Genomic DNA, 17030 nt, shown 5'->3' with positions numbered 1-17030 from the left:
AATGACATTTTCAGTAATAAAAAAAAACATTAATTCTGATTAATAAAACCAAAATTTATGGTATTTAAACCATTTAGTTAGCTGATTTTTCTTTCATATGGTCTGATTTTCAAAATTATAGTTCTCATTATCACACATTTAGAAAAAAAAATTTCATGCCATGCTCTAAAGTATAATGATAAAATTACAAAATGTTACAACATTTATCAGATTTTACAACAAATTATAAACCATATTTTATTGTCAATTTTACTAAAATCATTTCCAAAGCACTTAGGTAAAATTTATCGAGCTCTTCAGCGTTTTCATGCAGTCAGAAATGTAAAAAAAATTATATTCTGGTACTTTTGAACATACTTTACTACTTAAATAACTATTTCAAAAGACAATTCAAATACTTAGAAAAGTTAATAGAATACCTTAAAATTTAGCTTTCTAGGATACAAATAAGCACCAATTAAAACTAAATTTTTAATGTATCAGAAATGTTACAAGTTTAAATTTTTTCCTCTAATAAAATCAAATGTTTCCTAACAATAAAATATTAAATATACGGAACAATAAATAAATGCATTAAAATCTATTAAAAATAACAATAAAAACAGCTAATTATTACTATATTTTTAATGTTTTTATTAGTAGATAAGATAAACAAGCGAAACGAAGCAATTCTAAATGCACTTACTAGTGATTTTTATAACTTTAAAATATTTTAATATTCTAAAAGATTTTCGTAGTAAACTGGGTATACTTTTTAATGTGAAATACATTATTAATATTATTAAGAATAACATTGCGCAGCTTTAAAGTATAAATTAACACTTAGAGACAGTTAACTTAACGAATTTAACAATTTTTTTCTACTGGGATGAATATCTAATTGTTATAGCCTTATTTTGGGAAACAACAAGCTATATTTTTCGCATATATTTGCATGAGGAAAGAATTATTGAAAGCTAATTTATATATATATTTATTTTGAGAAATATTCTATAGCTTATATTACTATCAGAAAACAATATCTTTGAAATATAATTTGAACATATTTCTTTTAGAAAATACCATTTAAATTTTTTTTCTATATTAGTAATAAAAACATTATCTTTAAAAACTAACTGTATGTATATGGCTAGTGTAATGATTTTCTATCCAAAAATTTAAAAGGTTACTCCATGGTAACTCTTGTTACATGTATTGTGGTGCTGCAAATCGATTTGCTTTTACTTATGTTCCTTTTTCTTTCAATTGAGCAATTATTTTGCCGAATAACAAGGAAGAATGTCTACCTTTCATATTCATGCTACAGAAACGTGATAATTGTTTTTTGGTTTTAGAAAATTTGGAATTTAAAATGAGGTTATTCTTCTTACCTGAAAAGAACATGATCCATTTACAAATTATGTAAATTTGCATTAAAGATTATTCTCTTTAAACTATATAATAAAATCTTCTTATTTTGAATAAATTCTAGAAAGCAAGGTCAACTTCTTAAATAACAGATATAAAAATTTTAAATACAATGGTATTATTTATTATGAATTTTAGTTTAGCTATTTTATTGAAACTTCAATCTTTTTGTAACTATTGCATTTCAAGTGACAAAAAGAATTTCAACAAACAAAAAAGTTTGTCTTTACTCTTGTTACACAAACTTGAAAGTTACTCTTGTTACAAAAACTTAAAAAGTTACTGTTGCTACGAAATTAAACTTAGAATTACTGCAGAATTTTTTTTTGGATTGTATGAATTGCATTGAAATCATAAGCCATTGTATTACAGGTAAGCAGCGTCTAAATATGGATATTTTTGATTTTAAAAAAATATTTCTATTTTAGGATGCACTTTTATAATATAATTTTTTGTACTTGTTACATTTCAAAGAATAATTAAATCAACTTTTTTTTATCACAGTAGTAGATATTTTTTTAAAATCATTTTTAATACTAACTGAAAGAAAGACATTTAATAACATTTTAAAGATTTTACTTTAATTGAGCTAATGAAATTACTTTATGAATTGGTATTTTGAAATCGGCATATTGGAATTCATAAATTTTTGGCTTTGAAAATATTATTTTCTAGACCATTTACCAAAAAAATAAATAAATATGGAAACAGGAAAAAATATTGTTCCAGTTTAGGTTTCTTTGTACTTTTAACTAAAAATGAAAATTGATATCCAGTACGACGAGTCAATTTGAAGAAAAAACTACATCCACTATGTCTCACTTCCCTTGGAATCGGCCAAATATTATACAAATATTATACTTGACTATTATACAAATATTATGCGTGAATATAAAAAAAAAAGTATTCTTAACAGCTATACTTAATTTTATTTATAAGAAAGAGAATTATCTTTCGCTTTAGTATTTATTATAATCTCATTGCGATGTTTCCATTCTGGAAAAATCGACTAATATTTTTTTGTCAAGCTCCTTTTTCTAAACATAATCGAAAAAAAAATATTTCTTTTAATATGTACTACTTTCAGAATTGATAAAGCCACTGCGGGTTCGACAGCTTTGTTGTTGCTGTTTCTAATGTCACTTGCCAATATAAGCAGCCTGCTTGCTTATATTATAGTGATACCAAGCAAATTTATATATTATAGTGATACCAAGCAAAAGCAGAGGGTGCGTTTCTTGTTTTCTAGTGGCCAATAATACGATTTCAGTCACACACATGTCACAGCTCGCTTATAGGGCGGAACCATTTATACTTCCATTCATCCACAGATCGTAATTCTGACCTGAGCCATCGAACGATCTATCTCCAATTGAGTAATAACTTGTTATGGAAAAATTGATGACTTTGTGACCCGACAGATTTAACTTGCACAAGTCAAATGGCTGGTGGGTTTCGAACTAACAACCCCTTGGGCATGTGTCTAACGCTCTACCAGCCAGGTTATCCCGGCCTTTGGTCAGTTTTTTATACATAAAAGCAGTAAGGTGATTTCAAAGGGGTTGTCTTCCACTTGTTAAATATTAGACTTTCAGGTTGTTCTTTTCAGATTAATGATTTAATATTAGTCAAGCGAAAGTTTCTAAAAGCCACATTACAATGTGGGATATTGGCAGCGTATTAGATGAGTATTCATTTTTTTCTCTTTTTGTTTTGATCAGCATTCGTATAAATATTATATTAAATTATTATAATAGAAAAACACGCACATTGCTAAACGCTAATAACTATTCCTTAGTGCAAAGTATTTTCTTCTTATTTTGAGATTATTAAATATTTTTTAAAATTTTTCTTAAATCAACTGCTTTCCGCAAATACCATCCTACATACTGCATATTTTTCAGTTGAATAACAAGATGGTAATGCCAAAATTTTAAATTGTATTCTGAAAATAAGTGAATTAGGATGAAAAAATCTCTATTTTGATTTTTTTTTCGTTTTGAACAGGAACAATTTAAGCGCATTATTATCAACAAAAGCTTTCCTAACTTTTCTGCTGACTTAATCTTCTACTACTTTTGATAGCATAGGTATATAAAAGTTGGAAGAATTTCTAGAGAAAACATTCGAGACAATAGACTACTAAATAGTTTTTTAAAGTTTATAGAACTGTGAAGAAAAACACTTACTTTATTACATCTCCAATGTGAATTTAAGAGGCAAACAAAGCTGCTTGATAAAAAAAATTTTTTTACCTGGGATTTTTCTTCTTCCGTTCTAGTTACGATGCAAGACAATAACAGAAAACCATTTAGATACGAAATGTTGCATGTCATTGCATATGGGCTATTTAGTTCATTTACAAGCGCAAGCTAATGAACTAAATTTCTGATACAAAAACACGAAGCAAATGCAAGAAGAACAGGCATCTAAATAATAGTAAGTACTATAAGATATTTTATTTATTCAGATCTAATTTTTAATTCAGAGAAGTATGAGATACATTTTACCCCCATTAGGTACCTAAATTTGCATTTTAAGATCATGATATATGCTTAAAATGTTTATACACTTTTGATGATAAATTAGTATGAAATAATGCAAGTCTACAAAAACACATATTTAATGAAAATTTAATTTGCAATGCATGGTGTATTACGAGATTGATCTGTAAATATATTTCACTACATTATAACTTTGTGTGCAGTAAAAATAACAGACGGTTGTGACTGATCTTGCTTGCTTTCATCGGCAAATTTATTATTTTATTACTTTTAAAGGATCTTAAATAATAATATTAGGAAGAAAAATGATAAAAAAATACAATCAATAGATAAGCAAAAAGAAAAATATTTGAATAAAGCGTAAATTGTGGGGCTTTTTAGTAATTTTTTTTTCTCATTGAATAATACTATATCACTGAATTGCTTAATTTAATGAGAACAATAAGAAAAGGAAAATATGAAAATGTCTCGTAAAATTTTTAAGATTTATCTAAAGAAAGAAAGGTTGATATGTTACGAGCAGTAAATTTAAAAAGAAATTTTGTTGCTGAAATTTTTAAAATTTATTGTGAATTTATCTAAAGAAAGAAAGGTTGATACGTTTTCCTCAGAGAATTAAAAAAAAAAAAAAATTACTTGTCATTTCTAAAAGATCATTGTATTTGTCACAAATAATTTTTCCTCTCTATAATAAAATTGTATCTTTACCTAAAAAAACATGTTTAACTTAGATAATTAAGAAGAATTAAGAAGTACGTTTTTACGTGCTACTGCAAAACATAGTGTAGTTACAGGATATAAAAAAAAAAAAAGTCTAATGCGTAATTTTCTAGAAAAACCCAACGTCAAGTGAATGAAAGTCTTTTCTTGGGGTAAAGGCAAGTCGTTGAAAAAGTATATTTACTCTATTTTTTTCGTGTTACATCTTGAAAATATTTCCTCAAAGTACACTGAAATGAAAAGTATGGTCTTAATTACCAGAATATGGTAAGATTTCCCGTATTTCTGTAATCAATGGGAACACCAAAGAGCTTAGTATTTTTCACCGAAACTCTTTGGTAATGATTTTGGTAAAATAAACAATACAATATGATTTTATAATACGTGATAAAATTTGGTAAATATGGTAAAATTTCGCAAACTTACTAAAATACCTAATAGCAGGGCATAAAAACCCTTTATTCAGTTAACGATACTTTTCAGTTTTACATTTTTTTACTAGATGTATGGTAATACGAATTATAATTTTGAAAATCAAAATTTCCAAAAAGATTGATTGGCATATGAGCAGAAATATTACTAATAATTTTTAAAATACTGTATATTTTGGTTTGATTATCCAGAAATATGATTATTTTTACCAGAAATGTCCTAACGATACAGTATGTGAATTTTGCTCGAATTGTTTCTTCACGTAGGACATTTTTAGGAACATTACGTTTATTAAAATAATAAAGTTTAAACGTAAAATCATATATTTGATTTTTTTAAATCTTCAAATTCGAACTACTAAAAAATAATTTAAAATTTTTTAAAAATCGTCGGGAAAAAGCACCGAAAATAAAATTTATGAGGTATATTAATACACATTGAAATAAATTAATTTCAATCTTAAAAAAAGTACTCAAATAATTTTCCCCAACTGAATCCTTTACCTATTTTCTCAAACAAATGACTTTCTCAAAGCAGCATTCAAATTGAATGATTTTTGAAAAAAAGATCTTTAAAGGCTTACAATATATTTGAATATCCTCGTTTTAAACCATGAGTGAGAGCTTGGGATAAAAAAAGCGCTTTGGATAAATGAAAAGAAACCTTTTTATGTTTTTTTCTCGCAGCATTTTCACGCATGTTTTATAAACACTATATTCAGCTATTGCTTTTGCAAGTTGCACACGTTTCAGGTTAATGAGGCAATCGAAATGTATAAAACATATTGAGCTTCTTGGCAATGCAATCCTAACACCAGGAACGATATTCTTATAGGCCATTTCAGCTTTCCATCAAAGAAAAATTTGGTTCTTTCAGAGCCACTAAATTCTGGCCTACATTCGGGCATGAATGCATGGATTTCGCTTTCATTGAATAGATTGAATATACATTGAATATACAGAGTCTGAAAAAAGTGTGGAAATGGCTAAATATCTCAAGAAATATGCTTCGGATCGAAAAAGGGAAAATTGTCTCATATAATATTTTTAAAAGCTATCCAGTGGTACAGAGTTCGAATATTTTATTTTATTTTATAACCGTCGTTGAACAGCCGACCCAATTTCATGGGTTTACGACTACTTACGTTCAACTCCGTAGCCTTGTAATTTTGAACCAATCCAGAAGACAAGGAAACTCCTGGATCAGTACCCCCAGAGGTATTGATTTGTTGTGGGAACATGGAGGACTTTGAGACTCGACAGATTTAACGTGCATCAGTCACCATTTACTACACGGGGAGTCTTCGGCTGGCGAGGATCGAACCCACGACCTCTTGGATATGGGCCCAGCGAGAGTTCGAATATTGCACTTTCACAACCTAGGGGCTGGGATGGGAGCAATTTTGTAATCTTAAATACGAACCCTTATTTTTCAATGCAGATTCGGATTCACCGAAAAAAAACCCCGTTTGAGGTGTGGCTTTATGAATTTTTTTCTTCACAGATGGCGTTGTAATCTAGAAAAACTAAATAGAGTACAAGCTGTTTAAATTGTGGTAACTCGTGATCGAGACTCATCGCTGTAACTTAAAAAAATTGAATAGGGTACAGCTGATTAAAATTTTGGTAATTCTTGACCGAGATTCACCATTTTAAACAACTTGAAACCCTATTAAATTTTTTCTCGGTCGCAGTGCCATCTGTGAAGCAAAATGAATAACCCTACAACTCAAATAGAGTTACTTTTTTCTTTAGAATTATAATCTGCATTAAAAAATAGGGGTTCATGCTGAAGATTTCAGAGTTCCCCTGGCCACAATCCGGGAGTTGCGGGTGAACGATTGAGTTTGGTATCATTGGATAGCTTTTAAGAAATATTGAATGTGTCTAGTTTTACTTTTTGAATGTTTCTGAAGTATTTTTACCCCCTGTTTTGTCGTATTAATAATTTTATTTTACGGCATTTTCAGCAAAGAAAAAGTACTTATATAAAACTAAATTTTGCCGAAAATAAATAGCAGGCTTAAAATTGTATCCGTAGAAAAATTAATTAATAATTTGGTAATGTTGTTAAAATTTTATGGATGTAATAACTATTGTTTAAGGGTAATTGTTACCGAAGCACAAAGTTTTTATGCAATCTATTACTATTTGAATATTAACATTAATATTTTTAAGTTAGTAACATATATGAACAAATTTTTTTTTCATATATAAACAAAAAAAAAAAGTATTTTTTTTATTTATGTACGTAGAATGCTTGACATTTACAGTAATTTGCTCTTTTAATAAATTTTTCAATCCTTTTAACCACATTTAAGATATAAAAGAAAATCCTTTCGTTATTATTATTGCTCGATATCGAAACATTAAGAAAAAAAACATGAATATTTTAAGCAATGAATTCATATTCTTTTTACTTAACGCTTATGAAGATTGTAAATATTGACCACATTAAAAATTAAGTTATATTTTATTCTAAAACTTATTAATGAATTAGTTCATTTTAGTATTTTGCCATGCAAAATTTCGCTCTCCAAAACGATGCAAAAAAATTTGCATCTTATGATTCAACATTTTTTCAACTGTAATTAAGTATTATTATTAAAAAATAATAAATCTTTACTAAAATATATTTTTTACCAAGAAATCTTTCAATACACGAGTTTTATACTTGTATGTAAAAATTTTTCAATTCTCTGATAAAGTTTTCTTGATAAAGCGAACTAGGCAAAACAGTAAAATTAACATTTGTGGTCCCAAACGCTCAGGAGATACAGCGTCCGCCTTCCAACTAGGTGAACCGGGTTTGAATCCCCAGCCATGGCTGGTCGAAGTGAATCCGCATCCGGCTTGCACCGACCACAGTGCTGACGTGAAATATCCTTAGTGGTAGACGGAGTCCCTTTGCCGTCAGGCTAACTATGGGCGTCGTCTTCTCCGCGTAGCGCAAATGCGGGCTAGTTCCATCAAAAAGTCCTTCACAAAGGCATATTTCTCCCAATACTTGATCCAGGAGCTCCCTTGTCTTCTGGATTGGGTTCAAAATCACAAGGCTACGGAGTTGAACATTAGTAGTCGTACCCCCCCCCCAAAAGAAAATTGGGTCGACTGTTCAACGACGGTTGTAAAATATAAAATATCCCCATAGTTTTGAGGGAGTGGGTCAAAAATCTGAATCCGTCAAAAAAAGAAAAAGTATGTTTATTCAGAGAAAGTGAGATTTTGTGTCTGATTTCGCAACTTAAATTATCGTTAGCACTACTAAAGTAGCATATTTGAGCTCATACCCTCGAACCAATAAGATTGAGCTCTAGAAAATTAAGATTCGATCATTAGATCAAAAGTTATTCAGGATGTTGCGTTTTTTTGCACACTGTTAATTAAAGGGGGTGATTACGAGACATCCTGGGGCATCCTAGAATACTAGCCCTAAATAAACTTAACGCATATTTCATCTGTAAGAAATACAAAATGTAAATAAAGTTTAAAAAATGTTTTTAATGCTTCAATGTCTAGAATTAATGCAATAAATTTATTATTTAATTATATTTTTTGGTTTCTGAAGTTTAGTTACTTGAAGGATATGCAGCTTGCTTTGTTGCGGACATTTGCAAATAAAATGTACAATTGATCATGCATTCAAAATCAAACCTGCTTTTTAAAAAGACATTAAAAAGACAGAGTTTTGATTAGTATTTTTTATATTTTTGGTGCATTTCTCTAAATAATTTCAATAAATTTTTAAATCCTTTACAAGTCTGATATTTTTAAATTCGAATTTCTTAGATTTTCTAAAAAAGCTTTTAACAAATCTTTCTTCTCGTTTTGTAATTATATTAGTATAAAAGTTTTTCTAGATTCATGCTAAAGAGAAATAATATTAATATTCCTTGTAGTGAAAATGAGGAAAATATGTATTTGAAAAGTGTCAAGAAAGTATGCTTCACAAATTCTTTTTAACAAACTGCCATAAGGTTTTACCAAACTGCCATAGGGTTTTAACAAACTACTATAAGGTTTTATTTAACTCTTTATTAGCAATTTAGCAATATATTGGAACAGTTTCATAAACTTTCACAACATGATTAACGAAAGCATTACTCTGAAGTTTATTTTTAAAGCATCCAAAAATAGTCAAATTCTAAAACAAGTTCATAAAACTTTCTTCATTAGATACCCAAGAAATGGAATTCTTAAATATTCTTCAATTAAGTAACATAGTTGGATGGTATCATGTGTAGCCATCTTCAAAAAATACTTAGTCCATTAACTTCAAAACATCTGATACCATTATCTTATATCTTTGAAATAAAAGCTTTCTGATACATAAAGCTTTAAGATAATATCTTTTTTGTTTACCAAGATAAGTAAAGAAGATTATCTTGCCTCATTTCCCAAATTTACCATTACTTTTACTCACTTAATAGGATAGAATTAGGACATAAATGTGCACATGATCCTGAAATCTGATGACAATCCTCCATTAAAATTGGTTTGTTTATTCATGAAAAAGTATATTATCATTCTGAATAGAAATATTAAGCAAGATATATTTCAGCGAAAGAGGCAGATATAATAATAAAAATTAGCTCATTATCATTTATTTTCAAATTAATACCAATGATTTTACTTATAAAGTGCAATATGATTTTAATAATGCGAAGTGTTTATTTGGAATCGAAGAACAGATTATACTAAAGATTTGAAGTATTATCATTATTTGTATTGTATTATGTCGTTGCTGTAAAATACTAAGAAATATGACTTATTTTATCAATTTGTGACTAATAACAAAAAATAGTTAATAATAGTCAATTATATATAGATATTTCGTATTTTCCTACTTACAAAATTTAAAAAATATGAATATTCTGTCTTTCTTTTGTGCGCATGACTAAATTCATGGAAAATATATTTCAATTCCTCTTAACAATGTTTCAATCTAAAACAGCTTTGACAAGAGGATTTCATCATATGTATTAAATTACTTATTGACTATTAGTTAAATTTTCTTCCACACTTTTGCGGAAATTAAATAGAATTTCATTATGATGTTTTAAATGATGTTTGATGTTGTAATAATTCTCAAAATTTATTTTGTTAATTTTCAGCTTCCTTCAATTGTAGTTAAAAACACTCGTTTCTCTTTGTCTCAGATATATTTTTTTCCTAAGTTGTATTTATATTCTCATTAATTGTTTGGCTAAAGTATTTTAAATTTTTACATTGCTTAATTTTCTGAAACACCAATTGATTTCTTTCCACTTGTATTTCAGAAAACGGAATAGAAAAGAAACAGAGTCTTTGTAGAGTCTTTTGAAGAGTGCAAAATCCCATTCTTACTTGATTACTTATAATCAACGTTTGGAAGGTATGTTCATTTTTTCATAAAATTTCAAAATTTTCAACTAATTCAAATTAATTACGGATTTAAACTTAGAATTTTCAACAAGTTGAATTAACTTTGAAGAATGATTGAAAAAAGTTGTCTTTTACTTTTCATACCTCATCACTTTAAAATTTATACATTTTGAATTTATTATAAGGACGGAATTAGTGATTTGAATCAAGGATGTGTATGACTAGTGATTGAATTAATAACTAAAATAACTAAAGCACTAAATCAATTGATTTCATTCACCATTTTAACAAATGATTAGGGTTCTTGGTTTAAAATCTATCAAAGACTTTAATCAGTGGTTTTGTATAAATGATTTGAACGAATATTTGAGTAGCTGGTTTCAAAATAACTGATTTAAAGTGTAAAATAATTGAAAACGATTAAATCAGTAGACAGGAATTCTTTAATTTAAATAGATATCTTTCATAAACTTTGAAACTAATTCAAATTAGAAATTCCAAAAGTACTTTCTTAAATAAAATTTGTTAAAAAACATTTAAAGATGCAACATCAAAACAATGTACATGATATTCGTTCATACATTATGTTTTTCTCCTCCAAAATGAGGCTTTGGGACACGAATAATATGTTTTTTCAAGCAGTTATTCATCGAAGAGCTACCACATAAACGTATGCGGTTGTTCCATAAACATGTCCCAAAACTGTGTTACATTCATGATTTTTTTCATTCGAATTCAATATACTTTCCTTTTTTAATTTAAATATTATTTCTCTTTTAATAAGTAAGTGATTCTAATTGATCTGGATAAATATTATTCTTTGATTTGAACCAACTTATTCGTATTTGTTAATTTGTACCAGGTGATTCATTTATAATTTTATGTCTCGCTTGATGAGTTTTGCAATTGATTTATTTCCTTTATTTTATTCTGTTGATTTGAAACAGTTGATTAAAATCAGTTGATTAAAATCAGTTGATTCCAAGAAATTCATTCATTTATATATTTTAAATTTGGTTTAAGCCATTCAATATAATCTTTTGATTTGAATCAATTTAATCATTTCGATTCGAATTCATTTTTTAACTTATTAATATTAGTTAATTTGAATTGGGGATTGGAATTGATTGATTTTTATTAATTTATTTAACTGAGTAACCTTAAAAGAATGCTTTTGCTTCCAAAAAAGTGTTTAGCAACACGCTGTATATTCTACACAGGAAGAAAAATGTTTGTTTTTAGTAAAAAAAAGGAATTATATGGGTTGCCCACGTAAAAAATTATCACATATAATAGCGTAATAAGTTTGATAGCNTTTAAAGATGCAACATCAAAACAATGTACATGATATTCGTTCATACATTATGTTTTCCCCCTCCAAAAGGAGGCTTTGGGACACGAATAATATGTTTTTTCAAGCAGTTATTCATTGAAGAGCTACCACATAAATGTATGCGGTTGTTCCATAAACATGTCCCAAAACTGTGTTACATTCATGATTTTTTTTCATTCGAATTCAATATACTTTCCTTTTTCAATTTAAATATTATTTCTCTTTTAATAAGTAAGTGATTCTAATTGATCTAGATAAATATTATTCTTTGATTTGAGCCAACTTATTCGTATTTGTTAATTTGTACCAGGTGATTCATTTATAATTTTCTGTCTCGCTTGATGAATTTTGCAATTGATTTCTTTCCTTTGTTTTATTCTGTTGATTTGAAACAGTTGATTAAAATCAGTTGATTCCAAGAAATTCATTCTTTTATATATTTTAAATTTGGTTTAAGCCATTCAATATAATCTTTTGATTTGAATCAATTTAATCATTTCGATTCGAATTCATTTTTTAACTTATTAATATTAGTTAATTTGAATTGGGGATTGGAATTGATTGATTTTTATTAATTTATTTAACTGAGTAACCTTAAAAGAATGCTTTTGCTTCCAAAAAAGTGTTTAGCAACACGCTGTATATTCATTCTACACAGGAAGAAAAATGTTTGTTTTTAGTATAAAAAAAAAGGAATCATATGGGTTGCCCACGTAAAAAATTATCGCATATAATAGCGTAATAAGTTTGATAGCAATAACATTGTACCATAATTTATATTTATAACTGATTAAAACACAAGTTTGCATGTGAACATTTAAAGTGAGTGTAAAGTCGTGCTTAGATGGATTCACCCAATACACAATTACGTGCAGTAGTAAGATTTAGTGGTAAAAAGTAAGCGTAATGTGGGCTTTTAATATCGAATGCTTACTTTTTTATGGCAAACATTGTCAAAGCCAAATAGCTAATAACAAATGCTGTAACAGTTTTCGTGAATGGTGTACGTTAATGCCCAATCTACTAATATTCAGGGCAAACAAACGGTATCATTTCAATGAATTAATTGCCGCTGTTAATAAAATGATGATTAGTATTTGAGAAATTACGATTCGTGACATATGAATAAAGAAACAGTGCAAGTATGATCTACCATTGGCACCCAAACTTGTTCAGGTTATTTTGCATTGAGCGAATCGTTCTTAGCTTGACTTTACATTCACTTTCAAATGCTTTTACGTGTATTGGTTAATTAGTTATTCTCAGTCTACTGTGTATTCATCATTCATCTCACCTTTTTTTAACGCTATCACACGTAGTCGCATTTCATTTGAGTCACCATTCTTGGCGCGTTATGAGTTATTTACATAACAGCAACTTTAATGAAAATATTTAAGGAATTGATCTTTTTTCGTTTTTTTAAAGTTGTAATTGGTCTTTGAAAAGCTGACTTGAGCTAATATTTATATTTTTGAAAACAGAAAAAGAGACAAAGTTTGAAAATGATCATCCGTTGAGTTTTGGTATCAGAAAAACTACGCAATTTTTTTAAGAAACTATATCCATTTGAGCAACCAAATCTTATAGAAGATGTTCAATTCTATAACCGGTAATTTTGCAACGGAAATCAAGCATTAGATAAGCTTGTCTTTTTTAAAACTTTAGAAGTGAAAATAACGCCATTTGTGTTTTGTTAAAGGAAAAATCATGAGGACCCCCATGTTTAGTCCAACTGTAATTTTTTTTTTTATCCTTTTATCAAATGAAGAAAACATTCTGATAAAATTACCGTACTGTGTAATAACGAAACTTCAGATAGAAAAAGCCCGTAATTCTGGTTAATAAAACCAAAATATATGGTTTTTAAACAATTCATTTGGTAATTCATGTGGCAACGGTTTACCCAATAAATGGTTCTCTTGTCCATGATAAAAAATTACCAAATTACCATCATGATAAAAAATTACCAAATTTTACCACATTTACCTCCAAACTTTATCGCAGATTATAAAACTATATTTTATAAATTAATTTTACCAAAATCGTAACCAAAGCATTGGGTAAAAATTATCGAGATTTTTTTTGTTTTTTCATAGAGCCAGAAACAGAATTTTTGGCATATTCTGGTAGTTTAAGCCATATTTTTTTCTCAGTGAACAAAAAGTTTAATTTTTATTTCAGTAAAAGTTTTCTCTCTCTCAAAATGAAGTAAGGGAGAGGAGTGAACATCTGGAAGATTTTTTTAATTTATTGGTCAAATTTTCTCCGTGAGATATCGTAAATTGGCAATTGAAGTAAATGCGCGAAATAAAAAAATGGTCCACCCTTAATGACTTTTGATTTAATGATTGGATCTTTACGTTTTAAGACTTAATCTTAATGGTTTAAGGGGTGTTATCAAATATGCTAATTAGTTTGTGCAGACGATATCATAAAGTACGAAAAAAGACACAAATGTACTTTCTCTGAATAAACACATTTTTTTACTGATGATTTCTGAATTTGGCTTCCAAAATATAGGGGCTAACCGTAATCTAGGAAATATGGTCTTAAACTTTTGGTCAGATGAGGGCGGTCCAAAGTTTGGTCCCCTTATTGTTAATTTTACTTTTTACACATTTCACCATATCTCGAAAACTTTTTAAGCGAACTGAATTAATTGCACGCGATTATAAAATTCATTTATCCTAAGATAATCCCAAGAAAAAAATGCTTTAGTAAATACTTATTATTATTTTTTATTATTTAATTTAATTTAATAATAAACAGAAAAATTTGAATTGTAAGGTTTATAATTTTTTACTGCATTTTAAAGAATGCAATTTTGCATGGAAAATACAAAATTTGATCGAAATCGGTCAAATATTCCAGATAAATTAAATTTAAAAAAAGTTGCGTTCAAACTAAAACTCATTAAATTAAAACAGAATGACAGCGAATAGTTCCGTCCTCTCTATTGCGATTTGTTTACATTGCTCCAATGGAGGAAATATCTCTCTACCATGCACTCCGTGTGTTCTTTAATCGAACCATTTTCTCATCAATTTAAAACTAAGGTTATTAAAATTGATTCAGCTTAAAATTGGTTCTGTGCTTTCAAATAAATCAAATTGAATATTAGTTTTCAAATATCTTGATTTGCGTACAAACTCTCTTTCTAAGTAGGTATAATGAAATGCTTTATGACAAATTAGTACTGTACTTAAAATGTGCCAATATTTATTCTCCAGTAAGATTTGGTAGGAAATTAATAGCAGTTAGGCTTTAGATATACTTTTCTGAGTTGTATTAAAGACTACTTAATGAGTAATCAAGTTACACCACACTATAGCCGTATGACATGTTCACGCTAGCGAAGCGTAGTGGGGCTAGTGGGGATGAAAACGATCTTTTTTTTTAAAAAAAATATTATGGTAATGCTAGATAACAACTTTGTATTTCAAGATATAAAGTATAATGCAGTCAATTATTGTTAAAAAGCGTCCAATTTATTTTAAAAAAATATTTCATGAGTTTAAAATATGGTGTTTTGACAAATTTGTAAAAAATGACCACAGTACTCTCCCCTAACTTATATTCAAACTAGATTTTTCTTGTCGTTTCAATTTTTCAATATCTTTACTTTAGGATAATAAGACAGAAACCAGAAATTGCTGTAAATTATCTTAAATTTGACTCTAAGAAGGACTTTTTAACGATGTTTGCGCTTCGATAATTTTTGTGCTCTCTTCTGCATTATAAGAAACTTTAAAAAATTTCTTAGCGTAAAGAGCAGTCAAAGGCTTTGCAGACTAAGAAAAAAGGAATGTAGTTTTTGTGAAGGCATACAATAGATCTTCAGTTAAATATTTACGGGATGATTAAGAGCTGGAATACCTTTTAAGTAAATCAAACTTGGGAGTCATGTTACTCATATGAGTTTGTTTATCACAAATTGTTTACTCACAAATTAGCTCATTTTCTTTCTTCACTCATTTTGTTTGTTTACTCACAAATAAATGAATGATATCATTAATAAGTAGATGATAGTGTAATCTGTTCTATCTCATTGCACTTGCAACCAATTAAAATATTTCCAGGATGATTGTGAGACATTTCAAAGTTGTGTAAATAAGAACTTTTCTCAATGGTAGATTTAAGTTGGGCGGTTCAATGTTTCTGTAAGTGAGTAAAAACTTTTTTTGTATAATCTATAAATAATGTTTATTTAGTACAGTTTTGTAATCATTTGTTCAGTGTTGGGTGACTCTAGCAACTGTGCTATTTTCATTACAAGAAATCTAAACAATTAATTTTTGTAGTTTTTGTGTACTTACTTAAATTGATGAAGTATAGTTTAGAAAAAAGATTTGTAAGTTTAAAAAGAATTTTACCAAAAATAGAAACTTTAAAAAAAAAATTGCACTTTAAAATAATTATAAAAAAATATACTTCCTATTGATTTAAACTAAGAAATGTGCAATTTTAAAACAATGTGCTTGTTGCATCTACAAAAAATTGAAAATAAAATTCTGGAAGAAATTTATATAAATAGATGATATTCTGCAAATAATTTATGTGTCATATTTCTTTTATAAGAATTTTCTTCTTGAAAGATCACTCATACTATGCAATAAGAAATATTTGCTCTTTAACCCGTTCGCAACCATAGTAGTAAACGCACGCATATCACTGAGGCCAAGAATCTCTTTTGCAAGTACTATTCAGAGCTGGAGGATCCGCTGTTCCATAAAATCATTGAAAGATTAAAACGTTCTTAAATAATGTACAGCAAAGCATATGAACGACATATGCTGAATATATTTTCTTCTTAACATACTTTATTTACTTAAGTTTTTCTTGATTTAAATACATTATTTAAATACAATTTCGAGTTCAGTTTAAATCTTAAATGTTGCAACGGTAAAAAAAATTACATCCACAAAAGACATTATTTCATATTTCTCAAGAAGTACTTAAAGAATCATTTTATAATTTTAGAAGCGTTTAGATCATGCGGTTTCTCATCTATATCAATGAAATTAAGAACTTTAAGAGGTTCGAGGGACCGACAATAAATTAGAAACCGAAAATAGAGCACGGTATTTGTAACTTGTAGAACTTTTTTTTGTTATTATATGCAATAAATTCGCAAAACTTCGTAAGTTTAGCTTGAATATTTATGGAGATTTGAACACTTTATAAAATACTAATTTTTTTTCACCTTACTTTACCTTACTATACTTTGTAACTTTACTATATTTATACAATATATATATATATATATATATA

This window comes from Parasteatoda tepidariorum, chromosome 5 (assembly GCF_043381705.1).
Source record: "Parasteatoda tepidariorum isolate YZ-2023 chromosome 5, CAS_Ptep_4.0, whole genome shotgun sequence".
NCBI lineage: Eukaryota > Metazoa > Arthropoda > Arachnida > Araneae > Theridiidae > Parasteatoda > Parasteatoda tepidariorum.
This window is presented reverse-complemented; position numbering follows the sequence as displayed.